Source organism: Megalopta genalis, chromosome 8, assembly GCF_051020955.1.
Source record: "Megalopta genalis isolate 19385.01 chromosome 8, iyMegGena1_principal, whole genome shotgun sequence".
Taxonomy (NCBI): Eukaryota; Metazoa; Arthropoda; class Insecta; order Hymenoptera; family Halictidae; genus Megalopta; species Megalopta genalis.
The window spans coordinates 4,690,787-4,712,924 of NC_135020.1; the positions used below are offsets into that span (position 1 = coordinate 4,690,787).

General features: G+C 37.8%; 1 protein-coding gene and 1 long non-coding RNA gene across 4 annotated transcripts in view; one reads left to right on the forward strand and one right to left on the reverse strand.

The window, feature by feature from the left end:
- LOC143259988 (uncharacterized) overlaps positions 1–22,050 on the reverse strand; it is a 76,759-nt gene extending 54,709 nt beyond the window's left edge. The window contains exon 1 of the long non-coding RNA XR_013034051.1: positions 21,833–22,050. This is a non-coding gene — a long non-coding RNA (uncharacterized LOC143259988). The remainder of the gene's footprint in view (positions 1–21,832) is intronic.
- LOC117225138 (limbic system-associated membrane protein) overlaps positions 1–22,138 on the forward strand; it is a 186,175-nt gene that overhangs the window by 72,292 nt on the left and 91,745 nt on the right. The window contains exon 2 of one of the 3 annotated variants that reach the window (XM_033478458.2): positions 4,752–4,834. The exons of 1 other annotated variant lie outside the window; for it this stretch is intronic. The gene's annotated coding sequence lies outside the window, so the exon portion shown is untranslated. Of the gene's footprint in view, positions 1–4,751; positions 4,961–22,138 lie in introns of all 3 variants that reach the window. One more of the 3 variants, XM_033478457.2, reaches the window with a different exon arrangement.

Genomic DNA, 22,138 nt, shown 5'->3' on the forward strand with positions numbered 1-22,138 from the left:
TCTGAAATAATAGCAGGATATTTTTCGTACCGTCTGAAAGAATTAAAATTAGTGGAAGTACAGTAGTTAACAATGAATTCAACCATGTTATAAATGTAAGTTCCTAATTCCTAAATAATAGTAGAATATTTTTAATACCACCTTGAAAAATTAAAATTAGTCGAAGCACAATAGTTAACAGTGAATTCAACTATGTTATAAATGTAACTTCTCAATTCCTAAATAATAGTAGAATATTTTTAATACCGCCTTGAAAAATTAAAATTAGTCGAAGCACAGTAGTTAACAATGAATTCAACCATGTTATAAATGTAAGTTCCTAATTCCTAAATAATAGTAGAATATTTTTAATACCACCTTGAAAAATTAAAATTAGTCGAAGCACAATAGTTAACAATGAATTCAACTATGTTATAAATGTAACTTCTCAATTCCTAAATAATAGTAGAATATTTTTAATACCACCTTGAAAAATTAAAATTAGTCGAAGCACAGTAGTTAACAATGAATTCAACCATGTTATAAATGTAACTTCCTAATAGCTACATAATAATAGGATATTTTAATACCACCTTGAAAAATTAAAGTTAGTCGAAGCACAATAGTTAACAATGAATTCAACCATGTTATAAATGTAACTTTCAAATTCTTAAATAATAGTAGAAAATTTTTAATACCACCTTGAAAAATGAAAATTACTCGAGGATCAGTGAACCCTAACATGTTATAAAATAAAATTTCTGTGCAACACGCGCACTTTTATTTTCCATTATTCTGTATCGCACAGAGTTAATCCGACTTCTTGACAGATCTTATCGCCTTGGATCATTCCAAAGGATACGGTATGACGGGGTTGCGCGAGAGCCTATACGTTTCCATTACCCGGCGGGGTAATGCCACTTGGCTCCCCCTTCTCCCGACGCCCGGCATAAATTAGCCCGTTCGTTCGGGGCATTTCCATTCCACGGTGATCCCGTGTGTTTCAGTCAGTCAGTCAACCAGGGTAATTCTGATCGTCGGATTGAATACGTATGCGGCGCATGGCACGCGACTTTTTCCGCCGGCCCAGGAACACGTATGCAGTTGGCCATTTTGTTGGAGAGTAATTGTCATTCTGTTTTCCCATGCGACGCGTGCCAATGAATTTCATATTCTTCCCGGGGGCGGTTCTGCGCGAATGGTGGCAAACATTCAGCTGGAACGAATCTCGGCGCCGTTAATTGCGTATCCGCGGCTGATCGGCGGGCGAGCGCCATCGAACACTTCTGACGATAAGGGAGTTGCCGGTGTATTGGAAAATATGCGAACGAATCTCCGGTAATTAATGCCGGCTGATTTCGCATGCGGTTCGGCGATAATTTACGAGGGGTTCAACGAAAATGAGAGGCGACGTTATCATTCTCGCAGCTTATTATCGTACGAGGTATTGCGGGTTACGAGTTCGCCGTGTAATTAACTGATCCATGCAGCGATAGGCGAACTGCTGACCGCTTTGCGCTGCTGGCTAATTTATAACGGCGCCCTTTTTCCCTGCATTCGCTCTCTCGATTTTTCATGAAAACGCCAAGAAAGTTGCTTCGTGATTCCGTTGGTAGCCGGACCATTCCTTTTGCAGGATGTACGGTAAGTTCTCCCGAATTGTCCCTCTGCTTGTAAACAAAAATGAACGATTTGGGAAGAGAAGAGACGATTATTCGAGCCGCGGCTTGTTTCTATAGTCGCCGATTGTTAACAACTATAAAAATAATCGTATCTCCTCTTCCCGAATTGTTCATTTTTGTTTACTAGTTGGTGGATTATTGGGGAGAATTTAATGTACCAGAATTCTAGTTAAAAGGGATGATTCCCGAAGCGAATTGAAGTAACTTTTTCCTTAGCGAAAATGTTGGTTACAGCTTAGGTAACGAGTTATTAACAGAAAAGACGGACCAATCAGAGAGGGAGTACGGCTGAAGCCGTGTCGATCTTGTTATCGTGCCGACGCGCATCAGTGTCGCAATCAGTCTCTGATTGGTTCGTAGTTTTCGTTGATATCTTGTTAACGGAGAAACAACCAGCATTTTCGCTACGGAAAAAGATACTTGAAATTACGTCAGGAATGATTTCTTTCCGGGTGTAACAGGAGTCCTTGGACACCTTGTATAGTGTTTCCTCTTTGGGCTATATTCCTATCCCATTACGTGTCTAACGGTGAATGAGAAAACAGATTTCGCTCTCTAACGTCGCGCGACTCGAGGAATATTGCGGAAAGGAACCAGAACAATCGTCTTCGACCTAATTAGATAACTCGACGTGCAACGTGCTGCCTCGTAGACGAAGAACGAAGAGAGAGTACACATTGTTACTCACCTAACTTCCCCAGCCTTGATTACTTTGATTATTTTGGCTCTTGACGAATTTGCATTAATTGAGAGGAGAAAATAACTCGAATGGCGGTTATCATTGAACAGTCAAGTGCTGAAATATTTAATGATAAGTTATACGAACGTGATATTTTTATAATATTTAACGATGATGATATAACGATGATTTTTATATTATAGTTAATGAAATTATAAAAACGTTTATATAAGAAAATTGTCGATAAACTTCTTTATTCAAGCATATATTATAACAGCAATTGTGCGGAGTTTGGATAAATCCAAACATGTTTATATTAATATACTCCTGAACTTTGTACAAAGTAAAAATTGTCTCCATCAATTATTGTATGAAATAGAGGTTACGAAGAACTTTCGCTTCTTTTTTCAATGATTTCAGCAAAATGAACGTAATATTTCGGTACTATTAAATACTCTCAATCATCTAATTAGATTAAATTATACCTAATATTTGTCATAAATGCATGAAATCCAGAGCCCAATTATAAAATAATATACATTAGTCGCATTTAAAGTTAACAATGTAATCTAATTCTTTCAATTTGTTCAATAATTTCAATAATTTCTTCTTCTTCTTATTTTTATTATTATTGAACAAATTGAAAGAATTAGATTACATTGTTAACTTTAACTAACTTATTAACTATATATATATATATATAGAGAGAGAGAGTGTGTGTGTGTGTGTCTGAAAAACTGAAATACATATAATGTACATTAGTCGCACTTAAAGTTAACTATTTAATCTAATTCTTTCAATTTGTTATGGACAACAAGAAATGCGTAATTGATGCTTACAATATCAATTAAACATCAATTAGACATTTCTTGTTGTACGTAACAAATTGAAAGAGCTCGCGATTCTTTTATCTGAAAATGACGTCACTACACATTACATTTTCAAGCTATACGGATTCGCACAAATTCATTTCATTTTTCGTTGAAAAGAGTTTGTGAACAAACTCCAACCATCATAGTTTCTTCGCCAACGGCGGAGTTTTTAAAAAGTATTCAAACAATGTACCTTCTGAAGTTCTTAAGAAATAATTAGATTTGGAGCAACTGCACGAACTACGTAGTAAGCTTCCTGTAATAAACTACGTTTGATAATTGAAAATGTTCTGAAATCATAAAAACGGAGTTAACTGTTTGGAGTCTGATTCACTCTTTTACTTTGAAAAACTTGTATAGAAATTGCTAACCGCTTTTCGAAGAATTTTCGAACAAATGGCTTTCTTTGCGAAAAAGTCGAGGTCACCCAATTTGCAAATACGAACATCAAAGGCTCCAACTGAATTTTCCCCTTTGTCAGAATGTTCTATGGTGACGTCTCGTGAACTGGAACGCGGAGGAATACTATTCAATGCGTTATGAGATGATAGCATTAAAAATGAGATAAATAAGAATGAAAACTGTGATGTAAACAAAAAAATATTGTATTTATCGGAGTTTAATAAGGTTTAAAAATTGGTCCTTTTGGAGCAATTTATAAAATTCGAGAAAAGGATGGACAATTTATAAAGCCAACAGCATTTTTGTCGCTTGTACTTTATAATATATATTCTTTTTTCATATCGTTTTGTGACTTCATATATATATTTGATGAACCGAAAAATTTTAAGAACTTTAGTAATTTAAGGTTCTATTTATTTACTGTGTTAAATAGAGAGAGAGAGAGAGAGAGAGAGAGAGAGAGAGAGAGAGAGAGAGAGAGAGAGAGTAGAGAGAGAGAGAGAGAGAGAGAGAGTAGAGAGAGAGAGAGAGAGAGAGAGAGAGAGTGAGAGAGAAAGAAAGTGTTGCAAGCTGTTTTCTTCGAATATAATGACTAGACTGCAAACTAAAATGCATTAAATAGCTGAATAGACATTGGTCTGAATAGATTTAAGAATAATGTAACATTATTTCCAATTTGATAAAATTATCGAAAAAAGAACTGTTGCAACAGATATACATGTATACTGTTGCATTTTCTGTTTTCCGTTTCTTGTAACCGAAGCAGACAATTTTTATTATACATAAATATGTGCGGTGTACTAATGACGAATGTTGATTTCATCCTTTTTTGACTAGTACTCTGGAATGCAAGACATTTTTCATTTGAAAGTGAACAAATTTCAAACCAAGTAAAATATACACAAAGCATTCCAAAGTATACCAAACAAATTGAAAAAAATATGAATTCAAATAATTCATTACATTTTGGGAAATTCAAAAACCAGTTTCGTCAAAATTCGATTTCTGTATAAATCCGAGCTATAACTTTCAGTATCACCGATTATCGTGCACAAGCACAATATAATGATCGGTGTTCCGACAAAAATAAAATATTCTCTGCGACGCGGGGCAATTACGATCTGTTTCGTGTTTCAGGGACACCTGGCATTCCGTCGGAAGCAAAAGTATAAGAACGCGCCGAGTGGGGATATTAAAACGCCAAGAAGTTTAATCGACCGGTGAGCTAGTTCTCGACCGCATTCAAATTTACAACCGGGCGGGGAAGCAAGAAATTCGACAGGATTCCCTCTTATCGTGTTCGAGCGGAGAAGATATAACGGATGCGGGGGTCGAGGAAACGAACGGTAATAAGAATTCCGATTCCCACCCGTTTCATTTCGAGTCCAACGAGAAGAGATCCGTCTTGAAATTGTGGATGCTGGCAGATCGTTTTTTCGATAGCTCGGTGAAATGGTCTGACAAAAAAGGACCGAAAAATGAGAAAGAGAGAGAGAGAGAGAGAGAGAGACGGAGAGAGTGAGGGAAAGAGAAAAAAAGGGAGATAGGAAGAGAGTCGCGGAAGGAACGGATAAAGCTGGAGGATTTGACCGGAATCTCGAAGGTCCGATCGGCGGGTCTCTAATAGAGAAGCAAAAAAAAATGCCATTTACCGGAGATACTTAGAACTTATGAGAGGAGCGTGTCGCAATGAAATTCGTGTCGCGAGTTCCTCGGAAATGCGGCGGTACCGTATCCATTTTATTCAGTGATTTTTATCGAATAGACAGGGAGGGGGACTAGGGCGGGCCGCACGTCGTGTAAAGCAATTTCAGAACTCGATTAATCAAAGAGCAATTTTCGACGGGATACGCGGGAACTATTAATCACACCGGTATTACGTTTACCTTGGAATCTCGGAATTGTTCCGGTTCTAGGCTGATGGGAATCGACGTTGCAGTCGAAATCCTTCCGCTCTATATTAGATCCAGTTTCCAAGCTTCTTTCGCTCGCTAATTGAAAATAAAGAACGCGATTCCAGTAGACGGCGAAAAAGGAATCTCACGTGATACCCGAGTCTCGATTACGATAGGAATCTCCGCGAAATGTCTTATCCAATTTTCTCTGTGTCTGTTCTGCATATTCGCGTCTGCAACTGTTCATGGGTTTACGGCATCCTGACAGCAAACTTCGATTAGCTTCTTTTAAATTATCTATTTAATTATTTATTCAATTACTGTCTACGTTCCTTTTGATATATCAGGCGTGCCGGAAGAAATGGGTTCGTACGATATCATTATGTGAATTTAAAATTAGACGTGAAATAAGAAAATATGCTTTATCTTTATCTTTATTGGAATTTAAAATTAAGCTTGAATTAATAAAAATGTTCTAATACTTGTACAGTATCATACAGGATCAAATTGTTTGTACGTAAGGCTCTATGTCATATTTAAAATATATAAACGTAGACTCTTATACCAGGTTTGCATTTAATTCTATGCAAAGAAGATTCGTAAAAAGAAAAGTTTCAGTTTGAACAGTATTTACAAAATATCAAAACGAAAGTTTATCTGCAACAGGTTGCTTTGTCGATCCGCATTAAAAACTGTAGTAAATTGGCGTTGCAAACATGTTGTTCTCACTGCGTATTTTTATAATATTTATTGGACAAGTTCCAATCGAGCATTGACCATTAATTACAGACTATGATCGCTTTTAGTGCTAGTCAACCCATGTATCAATTAATTGAGCTGAAAAGAAATATGTCAAACCTTGCCTTTAAATAGTTCTGTAGTCGAGAACAACTACATAGTACAAACATCAAATCTCTTGATAAAAAACTTGATAAGAATCATCAGTGAAAATCATACTTAGATCACCCATCGATCGTAAATCTGATTGTAATTAGCTTATTTAAGCGACCACTCAGTCGTACACAACGTGACGATCAGCTCTGTCAAGGTTAAATCACACGCTTAACCCTTAAATGCATATTGTTGCCAATTGTCTACATTCCAGTTCCACTTAATTTTATTCAAAAACCTGAGTATGTGCGTTTCCGAACACACGTTGATAACAATAGACATTAGACCATGTGTGAAATAAAAGACTTGACATTACTTTTGGCGGGTAAGTTATATGTTTTCTGACATTTGAATGTGGTGGGTGATAACTTCCAGGTTGCAATGGATTTTCACCGACTGAGTGCATCAAATGCAAGGTCGCTTTGTGTCACAACAAAAATCGCAATTGTTTTGCTGCATTTCATTTATAAATAATGTGAAAATTCCTATACTAATAGATAATATAAATACATGACCATTTGTTTACGTCTACAATAATTTTAGTAATGAACGCATATTGTTGCCAAAAGTCTACATACAACTTTTTTTCAAAATAAATACTCAATATTATTACCTAGATTTTTTTATATATTTTTTACGTAACCTATGACTACATTCCTATAAAAAACGATTTTTTAAAATTCAAAACAAAAAATCATGCATTTAAGGGTTAATCGTAGGAACGAGTTCGCGTGGAAGAGAAATTTCGTACGCTGAAACGGAGCGTGCGTCTGAAGAGGAGACTAATTTCTCAATTAACTCTCGGATCAGCCAGTGTCCGCAAGAATTAAGTGTCAGGTTGATTGATATTCAGGAGAGCAGACGCATTAAATCTGGTCCCATTGTTGGCTACAGGAACTTGTAGCTAGCCCGGAACAAACGCAGACAGGTTCGGGTACGTTAAGGAACGTAGTGCGTGGATTCGTCGAGGAAGCGATGATTAATTACGGTATACGGTGGAGGGCCATTGTACTAACTCGCGATCGCCGACAGCCCGGTTCCCCGTTTTCGCGTATCAGCGGTGCAATAAAACACGTCGACCCCTTCATTGTCGCTTGTACGCTCACGGTGTCCTCCTGTCCGGTCGACCGGTCGCAGGTTCTCCATTCTGATTCGAGGCTGACCGGACGATTAGCTGGGCGCACAGCCTTCGTCAAAGCGATAAAGTCAGCCGGTAGCATGATTTATTCCCTGATGGAGAACAGAGGCGGTCGGAGGTATTGAACTCGCCAGGATCATTGAATTATCAGGAATTATTGGAAAGCAGACTGTCTTCGTTGATTATGCGGGACAGGAAATCGGCTTGGCTTTGATAGACGGCCGATGGTTTCGTTCTTGGAAACATTTCGCTTCTGCACGGCACCATGCAATCTGATCGATCCAGACGTATTTTCTGTTTTAGCTGTATTTACTTAGATTGTGTGCATTTTGCATAACGAAAAAAAATAGCAAATTTAATTCTTTGCGCTTCTATGCCAGTCTGATCGACTTTGGTATGAATAATTGCTTATTTTACCGATTCCTATCACGTTGATGAATAATGCCATACTTGTGTGATACGTAGGATCAATTATTATAGTATTTCTCAACTGTTCTAATTAGGACGTAAAGTTACATATGGGACAAAATAGTTTGGGGCGTGAACGGTAGATTTATTTTAAACTTAAAGGATTAAGCACCATTAAATCATTAAATATCGAGTTGGGTCGAGAACACGAAATTTGCTCGGGATCGTGATCGATAGCCAAAAATTTCGTGATTACCAAAATGTTCGAGAATCCGGTTACGTTTCTCAAAATACTGAGCATATTTACTTGTGTACACACCCTATTCCATGTATTTCGAATTGGATAATTTTGTAGTAATAAATAAAATAAATAAGAGGTGAAATAACACAATTTGCCGAAAACATATAGAATACAAATTTCGAAACCATGAATGTATTCATTAAAACGCATGTAAATGATCGGAAATTTCGATTGTGTCATTATAAAATTATATAATAGGGAATATATGGAACAGGGGTAGTAATAAGTATGCACAGAAGTTTGAGATACGGTAGCCGGGTTCTCTCGAACTTCTCGGGAATCTCGACTTCTTCGGGAAACCTGATTCCTTCGGGAATCTTGAAATTTTCGGGAAACCCGAAACCTTTGAAAATCTCGAAATTTTCGGGAATCCGATCCAACTCGACCGATCTCTTCCGACTCGTCTCGATTATTGACGTCCCGATATTTTTGGGTTGTCGCACGCCCCTAATAATAAGATCGACGGAAGATTGAGTTTATTGCGCGGTACAGTAATTTCTCCCTAATTCTCGCTCAGATTGCACACAAGAATTGAGAAAAGGAGAAAAGAAGATACGATTATTCGAGCCTCGCGCTCGTTCTTATAGTTATCAATAGTCAACAACAATAAAAACAAGACGCAAGGCTCGAATAATCGCACCTTCTCTTCCTAAACTATTTTTCTACTACTTTTTAACTCTTTTTAAACTACTTTTCTATTTTTGTTTCCAAGCTGAGCGTCAATTAGGAAAAATTTACTGTACCATGAAACGATAAATGTTAGAAACTATGATATTGAAGAAAGAAAATTAAATCACCCTGACAATATAAACAGTATCCTGTATTCTGAGGTCAGTACTTCAAACCTTGGCAAGCTCATGAAGTCGACAAAACTTTACTGAAACCTATAAATGATTGATAACGGCATCTGCTATTGGAGTAATGAAAAATCTGATTAAATAAATAAATTTACTTCAAGCGACAGAGATCGAGTATAAGAAAGCATAGTAAATTCTCCTCAATTCGCGCTCAAATTGCGCACAAAAATAAACGATTTGTGAAGAGGATTTGACTACCGATTTGACAATCGGTAACTATAAAAACGAGCCGCAAAGCTCGAACAATCGTTCAGAGTGTTAGAGTGCATTTTTCAGAGTGTTCTCGCACCGCGACCCTTCGATCCACCTGTAACGAGATTCGCCGCGCCGCTGCTGCACAAGTACAGTAATTTCTATCTAATTCGCGCTTAGATTGCGCATGAAAATGGACAATTTGGGAAAAGGAGGTACGATTAATCGAGCCTTGCGTCTCGTTTTTATAGTTGTGCCCATAATTATGAAAGTGGTCTAAGTCATATATTTCTTGTTTCGAGATATTTAACCCCTTAACGTGCACGCTCGAGTTAACTCGAGCGCGCCAAACTGGCCAAACTGTGCACACCCGAGATAATTCGAGCGGCGTCGTACTTTATGTTGCTGTAATTTTTCACACTCGAATGCGATCGAGAATTGAAAATAACAATGTGAAAGCGAAAGAAAAAACAATCGTTTTATTGATATTTATCATTTACATGTGGGATTGTAAGCTATAACACTTACTTACTCAAGTATAAAATATATCCTTTTTCTACTTATCATTTACGACTTGTCTCTTCCTTGTGAGCCGCTTTCCGACAGCGTATTCATATTCAGATTCTAAAATATAATAATAATAATAATAATAATAACAATAATAATAATAATAACAACAACAACAACAATAATAATAACAGTAATAATAATAATAATAACAGTAATAATAATAATAGTAACATTCTGAAAATTAGAAATCATACCAATTGTATAAATATCCATTATTTTTGTATTTTTGTAATTTTCTTGCCAAGACAACGATCTAAATTGTGTTTTTTTACATTAAAAGAAATTGATATTTTTTGGCCGGCCTTTTTCAAAAAAACTGTGCATTAAGGGGTTAATGAATCGCATTTGAATAAATTAAAAAATATTTTTACACTATGCGACATTTTAATTTATAATTTTATTAGTCTTGATTAATGGAAATTTATTATAGATATGAAATTTTGTGTGAATTTCATAGGAAAATGTTGTTTTTAAAGCTTGAATTGACTTAGACCATTTTCAAAATTAACTGAATGTCCTGTAATTGACTTAAAGTAATAAAAAATTGTGATCTTTATTCGAGCCGTTTATTTTGAAAGCGGTGTAAGTCCAATGTCATCGAAAGAAATTGTAAGTGGCGTTGCGTGGGGTATTTAGACAATACAAGCTCAGATTCAGCATTTTGAATTTCTTTAAAAAAAAGAACTTATACCACTTTCAAAATAAACGGTCCATTTGAAACAACAACTTTAACGAAATAATTCATAAACATTTATTAATCATTTTTAAAAAGTAATCCATTTTTATCATAATTTCGAGTTATTAAGATTTTTAAAATGTTCCTGAAAAACTGGAGGGATGTATGGTAGTAAACACATAAGATCTTTATGTTTTTCTTCCGTTACTGGTCTAGTGTTGTTGTATAATGGAAGTAATTGAATATTTTCGTATATTTTTGGTCTTCCTCTTTTAGGTGAAAGATCCAAAACTTGGAATTCAGAATCATCTAAAGAAGTCTTATAAAACATTTTATAAGGTTCATTTTTCAAGAATCTCATCCATTGAATTTTTAGCCAAGAGACAGATTCGCCCGCGGTATTTTTTACTCTCCTTGTTATTGATTATTCAAGTGATTTCGTTGAAATAAAATTCGGCTGCGACATTCGTTTGATCGAAAATGTATTTCTTTTTCTACCATTTTCGATCAATTCATAGTAATGTTCAGGATTGTATAAGTAATTTGCATTTTTTATTTTCATTATTATGTAGTTTAGAAACGCGACAAAGAGGGCCACGCGGTATTTTCAAGTTATGTTTATAAAATTTCTTTAAATTGTTGACTTAGACCACTTTCATAATTAACACTAAATGAATTCCGTATAACGTTGTAATTACAACTACTATCTAAAGGTTCATTTTTGACGATATCGTAAAAATTACATTGAATAAATTTAGTTTAATATCATGTCGTGTGAAATAAGTGATAAATTCATTTTTTTTTAAATTTTGACTTAGACCACTTTCATAATTATGGGCACAGTTGACAATCGTTAACTATGCTGCGAGGCTCGAATAATTGTATCTCCTTTTCTCAAATTATCCATTTCCATGCGCAATCTAAGCGCGAATGAAATAGAAATTACTGTACTTGTGCAGCAGGTGGATCGAAGGGTCGCGGAGCGAGAACACTCTGTACAATAAACTATTCTGCCGATTCTTCAAGTGCTTGTAAAAGTTTCCCGTTTGTGTGGTTAACAGGAGCCGACGCGGCGTTGTGGCTTTCGGCCGGTCCGCTCGGTCTGTGTACGAACGTAGACGAGGGTAGGAGGGCAGCGCGGCAAATTGCGGGTTAAACGAGCGCAACGTTCCTAAAAATAAGCTCGCCGCGGCCGCGTCGGTAATAGGTAATTCCCGCGGAGAAGTTCAATCGACGGCCGGCGCAACGTCAATTTCGACGTGCATTTGCTGGGCGCTCGAGCCGCGCGCGCGGTTTTGAAATGTAAATTTGCCGTGGGTAACAAGTGCGCGCGGCTCTGCGGCTCATAACGAGCCCGCGCGGAATTAGGCCGCCGCCGCCGCCGCCGCCGCCGCTATGGAACCGCGTAGCCACGCGGTCAGAAAAACCCTCGCGATTCGTTAACTTCCATCCTCGAACCTGCCCCGAACCCACACACTCTCGGCTTTTCTTGGCGTACCAGGAACTCGACGACGTAATTTTCCGCGCGGACTGTTGTTTCGCGACTGCGAGAGACTGGTCGCACGAATGTTAAGCGCATACGTGCGTACTGGAAAAATCATTTGGAGGGGTTACATCCCTGGGTCAGGAGTAAATGTTTGTACACTTGAATTCCACAGTGGAACGATAATAGAACAATGGCGCACAAGCCTGGTATTGCCAATTTTGTTGAAACTTTATAGGGTAGTGGAGACGGTTACCGTGGGCTGACCAATTGCTGCGCCTTTGGTTCGTTTTCGATCATAATTTACTTACAATATATGTTAAATTTTGTCATTGAAAAATAAACGAAATGAAAGAATAACAAAATTTAATATGCCTTATTTGATAAATATAAAAGTAATCATGTCCGAAAACAAACCATAGTTGGTCACACCCCACAGTAACCGACTCCAATACCCTGTACATATAACCTCTCGAAATTGGGAGATTTCCCACTATGTATAAAGTTGCAATTATAATGAATTTTGGAAAAACTAATTATATAATCATATATAATATGATTAATGATTAAATCATTAAATATATAATAAAGTTAATTATTATATAATAATAACTGTATATTTGTCTACAGAATTATATGAAGTTGCAAGATTTCAAAAATGAAGTTCATTAATGATCCTTCAATCTTGTGATGCAGTGAATAAACCAATATGAGTACTGGTGTTTGAATAGATTTGAATAGATTTGAAAAGATTTCGGGATACAGTGGTACCAAACAGAAAAGTCACAAAAAACGGTGACCTAACAGAATCGTCGAATTCATTTCGGTATAACGGTTAAGAGGTTCAATTTTTTCTTGTTCCAACGATCGATATGACCACGACGAGTCTTTGGATATACGAACATAAGAGGTCTCGGTAATTCCAGCGATCACTTAAAATTCAATCAAACTTTATGCATCGCCATCACGCTGTCTTCGTTATGCGCTATCCACCGAATTTCGTTCCCGCATGGAATTACAGACTTAAATTTCGAATGCAGGAAAACCAGGTCGTGCATCGACCACGTTTCGAACCTCTGCTGTCCGTTGGAACCAAGTCCGTGACACACTCACACTCGCGGTGCGATAGCTATCTCAAGCTGGTCGAAGGAGGGCCCCGGGTTTTCGATCGCGTGAGCCTCGCGATCGCGATCGCAATCGCACCGATGCGCGATGCAGGCGAACGCATTTAAGATCGCGCGATTCGAGATGATCGCGAATCGATGCTCAAGTTACCAGATTTTTCAGCGCCAGACCTGTGGTTATAGGATGATTTGTCCAATTAATCAACAGCCTCCAACGTTTATCGTACACTTTTTACATGAAGATTTATAAAGTAGTTCTATTGTGCTATCCATGGATATCTTGCGAGCGTGGTTTTATAAAAATGTATCGATTTTATTAAGTATTCATTTATTGATCGTTTGGCATATTTTTTAGCTCATCTGATATTATGCTTTATAAAAAAGCAATAGCTATCCAAAAATACTAGAATTGCGTTCAGGAGCGTATGAACTTAGTAATAAAACAGTTACGATAATATCATTCAAGGAATTAAATAATTCACTGGGCATGTCACCTTAATACGTTTCCAATGACGAGAACAGAAAAACTAATTGAATAATAATGTGACAGTTAATTCCCGCAATTTTAAAAGACGAGAATAGAAAAACTAATTCGAAGATAATGTGATCGTTAGTCACATTAGTGTCCATAAAATACATACGAAATCAGAATAACTTGTTTAATAATATAATACTAGAAAGAGAACAAGATTTATTGCAGCAACTGCTTCTATAATAATCTTCAACTTAATAGATTGCAATAAAAAATTGTCCCACTTAATGAATAAAACTGTCAGTCATATATAACCGACGTGGCGGTCTAAGCGTCAATATACTATTTATTTACGATATACTATACTACAATTTCACTATCAAATGTGAATTTTCGTCAAGGTTTGGAAAGTACAGTACATTCTCCCTAATTGACACCAAGCTGGGAAACAAAAATGGACAATTTTGGAAGAGGAAGTACGATTAATTGAGCCTTGCATTTCGTTTTTATTGTTAATAATCGGTAACTATAAAAACGAGCCGCAAGGCTCGAATAATGGTATCCCTTCTTCCCAACTTGTCCATTTTTCTTTCCAAGCTGATCGTCAATCAGAGAGAATTTACTGTACTTTTTATTGTGATTAGAGTAAATCGAGTTTCATCAATATTTTTCGAACGCGAACGTATTGAAACAGCAATCGGTGTGGTGGATCTTTATTGCCCGTTTTCGTTTTTATCGACTGAATTACTGTAACTTTATAGGACTTTTCGGAGCTGACGTTCCGCAGTCAACGCGGTAGAGCGCATCGATAGAAAATTTGCAATGTGTTGAAATTATTATGGGGAGCAGTAAGTGTCAAGGGCTTTCACGTATAGAACGCGAGTTCGTGGCATGAAGCAGTGGTCGTGTAATGGTCAAGAGTACGGCGCGACGTGGATGGTGCATTAAACTGCACACGAGTGCAACCTCGAACAGCCGTGGTATCTTCGGTAGTCGTCGTTATATGGGAGCTCGTGGTCGGCAGTAAGAATTTTACGGGCTCATAAAGCGGAAATCCGTCGCACGATGAATTTCATTAGGCCGGCACGTGTGCATTATTCGTGCTCCAGCGTAAATTACAACGAGCCGGCAGCATTCGTTCTTCCGTTGGAATATGTTCCGTTATGAGTATTCTTGTTAAGAAACTCGGTACTGTTGCGACGGTGCGAAAGATTGTCGATACTGTGCTGCGTCGGATTGGTGGAAGCATCCACGTTTAAAATATATATATGTATATTGTAATAATGTGAACGCATTGAAGTTGGTCAGGTGTCAATTGTAAAACGGCATTTAATTGTTAACTCGTTGATGCTATTTGTCGCATATTAAACATATCAGACCCAGCCAAATGTTATTTGAAATGAAATTGGGAAATAACTAGTGGAAATAATCCATTCCAAACTGAAATACAGTAATTTCTCCTTAATTCGCGTTCAGATTGACCACAAAAATGGACAATTTGGGAAGAGAAGATAGGATTATTCGAGCCTTGCATCTTGTTTTTATGGTTGTTAACAATTGATATAGTTATATTCAAATATAGTAAAAGAAATATATATATACTGCATACTATTTGAAAATTATTTCTTTGTTATATTTGAAATAGAGATAACCAAATACATATATGTATACTTATAATTAATATGTAATATTAATTATATATATATATATATATATATATATATATATATATATATATATATATATATATATATATATATATATATATATGTAATTATTATAATTATACATATATACTGGGTGTCCCAAAATTATGGTATTTCCGGGAAATAAGGGATTTCCGAGGTCATTTGGAGTAACTTTTTCCTTAACGAAAATGCGATCCGCGGCTTTCTTTACGGGTTATCGAGGAAAAACAGCGACCAATAAGACGCGAGCTCTCCTGGCGCGACGCGGCCCAGCCAACGAGCGGTCGAAGCCCTGTTCGGCTCATTGGCTCGGCCGCGTCGCGCCAGGAGAGCTCGCGTCTTATTGGTCGCTGTTTTTCCTGGATAACTCGTAAAGAAAGCCGCGGATTGCATTTTCGCTAAGGAAAAAGTTGTTTCAAATCACCTCAGCAACCTCTCATTTGCCGGCAATACCATAATTTTGGGACACTCTGTATATGTATTTGGTTATTTCTATTTCAAATATAACAAAAGAAATGATTTTCAAAGAGTATGCAACGAAAAGATTGTTTGTAAGAAATATTCTTGCTGAGAATCTCGCTGCTGTCATTCTGATACAGAGAAATGTCGATGTTATGACGGGTGGGTGTTAAAGTTGATCCGGTGTCGTCCATATGCGGTGCTGTTCAATGGGCGGCAGCCTGAAATCGCGAGGGTCGGTGCCGCCTTAAAACCGCATCTATTGGCGAACCGGTGGACCGCGGAATCGGCTGAGGGTAACGGTTAATGTTATTCGAGAAATTTACTTATTTCGTGAATCACGACCACCTCAAAGCGGACAGCCGAGGCCGGGATTTAACTTGGCGAAACTGTTTAGAGCGCGGTTCCTCGTGCGCCGTTTGGATTTCGGCTTCCACAGAGTACGCCCCGGATACGATGAAAATTCAATTACTTCCTTTAGGAGGACCTGTTCCTTGAGGCCTTCCGGTGAACGTTTCTCTTCCGAACGTCGGGAATCAAACGCGGAAGCGGAAAGCGAAAGAAGCGAGCGGTCCGCTCGCCGATGTTCGAAGCTTACGGAGTGTTTCGGAGTTAGAAGTTATTTGTTTGCGTCGCCTGTTTGCAGAAGAACCTTCTCGATGACTAGTTCGACGTGCATAAACATTTATGCTGCCATCTGAACATGCATTTCTCGAATTCCAACGCGGAAGACGGAAATTAACGAACTTATTAGCAGCGACTTCGTACGATCCTAGATACGTTGCTTCTCGAATCAAGGGCAATCATCAAATCCATGAGGTACTCCGCAACTTTAGAAACCGAGCTAACTATACAGGATGATTTCGGGAACTGGATGCTGCTCTTTTTAAGTAAAAATAGGAAAAGACGATATAGGAAAAAAGCATGTGGCATAATATGTCCTAACTCTTTACGACCTTATTTTAATACTTCACAAGATATTTGACATTTTATGTATTGTGCAAGACCAATGTTTGACTCTGATACTATCTCTGAGTGATTCATTACGATAATATTGCATTATGGATCTTCAATTTAATCGGCTGACTAATTATATCAGCGCTGTTTCGAAAGATGTGTTGATCACGTTGTAGCCTTCCTGTTGGCAATTGTCGGAAGATTAAACGGAGAACGCTTCGAGATCACGTTCTCGAGATATATCTTCCTCGTTTCTTCTATTTTCGCTTTCGGCCGGGCTGGAAGAAGCTCGGCGAGGTAACAACGATAAAGCGTGTAACGTAATCAGGCTAGTTAGCTCCGGATTTTGCAACGGAGGAGGAGCTTGCGCCAATCGACGCCGTCCGAGGCTGTTTTTAAATTAACGAGACGTGCTTCGCGCTAATCTCATACGATACTTCACCGCATTGTTGAAACCATGTTCTACCATGTATATTGTTAAACAACAAATTTAGACCGATTTAAGTTAATTATTTTTGCTCTCGAGTATCATACAAATATTTTAGTCCACGGAAACTACGCATGTATGCTCCGTTATGCACCTAATTGAATTTTTGGCTTGTATAGGGTTACAGTACTTGCAGATCATGAGAATTTGAGAGGTTATTAACAACAGTCGACGAAGCAAGCTATTTTCTCATCCCGATGTAATAAGGACTAATGAAATGACTAATGATATAAAAAGTCCAGTAATACAGGATTATGCAAAATAAACTGTAGGAAGTTTTTTTTAAGATAAAAACAAACTGTTTTGAATTTTATTGTTTTTTTTTATTTAATTATCAAATATTATCTATGATAACGTTTTGGCATACATTGCTCGTTTAATTCATCCATCTCGTTTCTCATGGTGTTTTTTAACCCTTTGCAGTCGGAGCCATTTTAACTCGAAATTTAAAATAGTTTCTCTGACCTATAGTGTTTCCGTTTTATACGAAATAGAATTTTGTAGCTCGTGCAACAATTACGCTATTGAGAGTTCCATAAATATAAAGAAAATTTGATAACGTTAACATTATTTTCAAACGTGACATAACAATTTTTAGTGGCGCCTTAGAGTCGCCACTCGTCTGCAAAGGGTTAAGTCACGAATTGTTCCTGGTTCGTTGGTATAAACTTTGCTTTTCAAATAACCCTAAAGAAAAGAGTCTAATAGGGTCAAATCACACGAACCAGGTGGCCAATTCACATCACCATTTCTTGAAACTGATCGACCATTGAATTTCGATCGCAATGAAGTGATGTTTTCACGCGTTTTCTGTGGCGTAGCTCCGTTTTCTTTAAAATAAACATTGCTTATGTCGATTCCATCTAATTTCAGCCATCAATAATCATTTCATTATAACGTGCACCATTCGCTTTAACTGCATCTTCGTTCTCGTTTTCGAAAAAGAACGTACTGATTGCGCTTTTTTTCTTGAATGACTCTTGGATTTTCATCTCCCATATGCAACAATTGCGTTTCTTGACGTACCCGTCTAATGTGAAATGAGTTTCAATTGCTGAAGATCATGTCGTGTGAAAACAATGCATCAATTAAACGATGTTCTAACAACCATTCAGCGAAATTTCGGCGTTACAAATTGTCACTATCTCTCAATTCTTGTGTAAATTGAATTTGGTAAGGATGCAAATGCAAATCATTATGCAAAATTCGTCACAAACTGCCATAAGAAATTTTCAGTTCTTGAGAACGAGGTGGAATTGATGTTGATGGTTCGTTAGCAACGCTTTCACGAACGGCAGCAATGTTTTCATGAACATCACGAACAGATCCAGTTTTATCAAATTTTTCAACCAAATTTCAAATTGTTTGCTCAGGTGGACGATTATGTATGCCGAAAAAGTCACGTAATTTATGATGGGTATTTTTTATTGAACACTGATTTTTAAAATAAATTTGAATCACTCTAACGCTCCCTTTCATTGTATACGACTCCATCGTTGAAATTGTCTATAATTGTAGGTTAGAATTTTTAATCTCAATGTCTCATTCAACATCCTAAAGGAACTTTTGAATAACCCTGTAAATATACCGATCGCCGTGGCGGTTATGATTAGGTGGCCCGATTCTGTGTCCAGATTTCAAACTTCATTTAACCCTTTCGCTACGGCAGCTCCATCCGCCGAAGTACCGTCACCGAACGGAAACTCGCTCCGGAAATATAATTACGAAAATTATTAAGACGAAAATGATTAAAATATAATAATATGTAAAAACTAATAATATAATTCCGTGTGATATATTTGAAAGCAAGTATCTATTCAAAGACCAACATTGCAATCTTTGCACTCGTACCGCGAATCCGTAATTTTTATCATTTTTGCTACAAATTACACGTCTGCGTCTTCTGTATACACTTCATTTCGATGCCGCATATATGCGGCGCCCGTACCCACAGGTCGTCGAGTTGATGCCGCGTATATGCGGCGCTCGGCGCGAAAGGGTTAATATGATTACTGTGGTCGAGTGAATATTTTTGAGATACGAATGATCAAGAATAGAAATGGATGAAAAGCTAATTTCTCTGATCTAATCTGGTCTAATCACTGTCACTGACAATATCACCGTTGCGAAATCTAGGATCCGCTAACGCAAAGTTAATTAACGATAAAGACCACTTTTTTGCGCGACCTTCGAACATTCTAGCGTATTTCTAAAATTCTCGACTGCGATAGGTCCTATCAGATTATCATCGCGCGTTCTACTATACCGTTGTACCGCTAATGATACGGCAAACTTTCGCAATCCCGCGAAATGGACGCTTCGCGAAAGAAGTGGCCGTCCCGACGGACGAAGTCGGGTAAACAGAAAAATGTTGTCGGTCGGGCTCGGTTCATCGATCGCATCGTACAGGAGGCTGGTTTTATTTCGTCCGAGTGCGATCCTCGTATCTCCCTTTCCACATGCGTCAAAGGGCGAGCCAATGCACACGACTAGCGGGACGTCGCGTCGGGTCGTAATTAACGATTCGCCACAGAAATATGTGCTGCTCGGCAATCGGACATGTTCGGCCGATCGTCATTCGTAAAAACTGTTCCTCCCGTTTTCAGCGGGTTGCACGGTGATCTCGAACTGGACTTTAGTTGTTCGGGCTCTAAATAAATAGAAATCCACGACTCTTGAACTCTCCTGACAGATACGTGAAAGATACTACTGTGATCAAAAAGTAAGGTGAAATTGTCATTTAAAACTCCCGGACATTAGGAAGGCAGGCAATTGTTTTTTTCCTAGGTTGGTAGGACTGTCTATAACAATTGCCAAGCGTCTGTTTGTTAAAAGGTTTAATTATCTCCGAGTTACACGTGTTTTAGTAAACGACCAAAAGTGAATTTTTCGATTTTTACAATGGGTGATTTTGTTGAGCAAAGAACTTGCATCAAATTTTGTTTGCGGAACGAATATTCTTGTGCGGACACGTTGAAAATGTTGCGGAAGGCCTTTGGTGATCAAACTATGGCACAAAAAAACGTTTATAAGTGGTACAACGAGTTCAAAGCGGGCCGAGAACGCGTTGAAGACGAGCCGCGCTCTGGACGACCATCAACGTCTACCGACGAGGGCCACGTCCAAAAAATCGAAGATTTGGTGCTTGAAAATCGTCGATTGACAATAAGAGACCTCGCTGATAGTGTTGGAATATCATTTGGCTCAGTCCAAACCATTTTGAAGGATGTTTTGTGTCTCAAACGCGTCAAGTCTCGATTGGTGCCATGTCATACTGCATTGGTTCTTCGCGACTTTTTTGCCAAAAACTCGACTCATATCGTTCCGCAACCACCGTATTCGTCTGATTTGGCTCCGTGCGACTTCTGGTTATTCAGCAAACTCAAAAAGCCAATGCGGGGACGCCGTTTTGACACGATTGAGGAGATAAAAACCGAATCGAAGAAGGTCTTGAAGGCTATACCGGAAAAAGACTATTCCGACTGTTTCGAGGACTGGAAAAAGCGTCGGAAACAGTGCGTTTTATCGGACGGGGATTACTTTGAAGGGGATGAAATTGATTTGGAAGAATAAATAAAGAATTTACATTTTATAAACAAATTCACCTTACTTTTTGATCACAGTAGTATATTATTTAGTTAATACTCCAAACGTTCAGTCCGTGCATGGCACGAGAGCCATATTGTTTAATTTTATGCTATTTGTGGAAAATTTGATTTATCACGACCTTTATGTAATTTATGATACGAATAATTTGTATAATTTATGATATGAATGTAATGAAAGTGCTAGTAATATAATTTGAATGACATCCATGCAATGTGAATACAATAGTAATAAAATAAGTAATATAGACCGTAATAAAAGCTGAAGGGGTTAAAAGTGAAGTTAGAACAATGAATTAGCTTTTGAACGTCTCAAGAATTTCTTTGTAATTATTGCTGCAGTACCGTTGATAATACAGACATTTTATAGATGATATCACATATCTTTAAATTATTTAGATTTAACTACAATATAATTTGCCAATGTTTGTTGATTCAAGAAGAATTTTCAGTTTTCCTACCACCATGTTATATAAAAAATTTTTAGAAAAACAATGAACAATAGATTACGAAAGTAGAAGCTTCAAGTTTTAAAGTGAGTCCAGGTTTTTTGTCGTACGGCTTTACGAAATTATGACAGTTTGATCGTCAACAATTTGTCTAAAGTTTACAATCTAATATTCTGATACTAAGGTGAGCGACTATAAACGAAATAGAAAATTTTTAGTAAAAAACAACAATCTAGTAAAAACACGTACCACGTTCTAGATTAACTCCACTCGTTTTCTCAGAAAAAAAATGTGTTAAAAATTCGATACTTCGTATTAAAAAGGAAATGTGGAGTTCCCACTCGATGAAGATAATTAAGGCGAACAGTTGACGAAAGAACGAGCAAACAAAAACAGCGAGAATGTCTACCCGATCAGTAGCAGCTCGCAGCAAAAGATCGGCTGCAGCCCGAAAAGCGACTGCTTATCGAGCGTCCACTGCAATTCGTGGCCCCAGTTCGCCACTCGGAACTGCTCCGAGCTTCTTCCTAAGAATCTTTCTGGTTTTCTTTTTTCTGTTTTCTCACCTTTTCTTCTCAGTGCTTCCCTTCTTCAACCCGCTTGACACTGTGTCCCGGTTAGAGTTCACCGATGAGAAAGTGTGTCGACGAATTTTCGTTGCCCGAACGGAAGCCGGTCTCGTTTTCGTCGCGCGTACCTCGCGCTTGCAAGACGTTTCCGGAATCACGGTGCGCGCACCCAGCAGCGCCGACGAAGTTTCGCCGCGGATTATCGCTTACATGAATTCCACTCGTGCCTCAGCGTCCCGCAAGTTTGTTCACGTGTCGCGGCTCTTTAAACCCCCACGGCTGGGGAGCGAACGAAAATGGCCT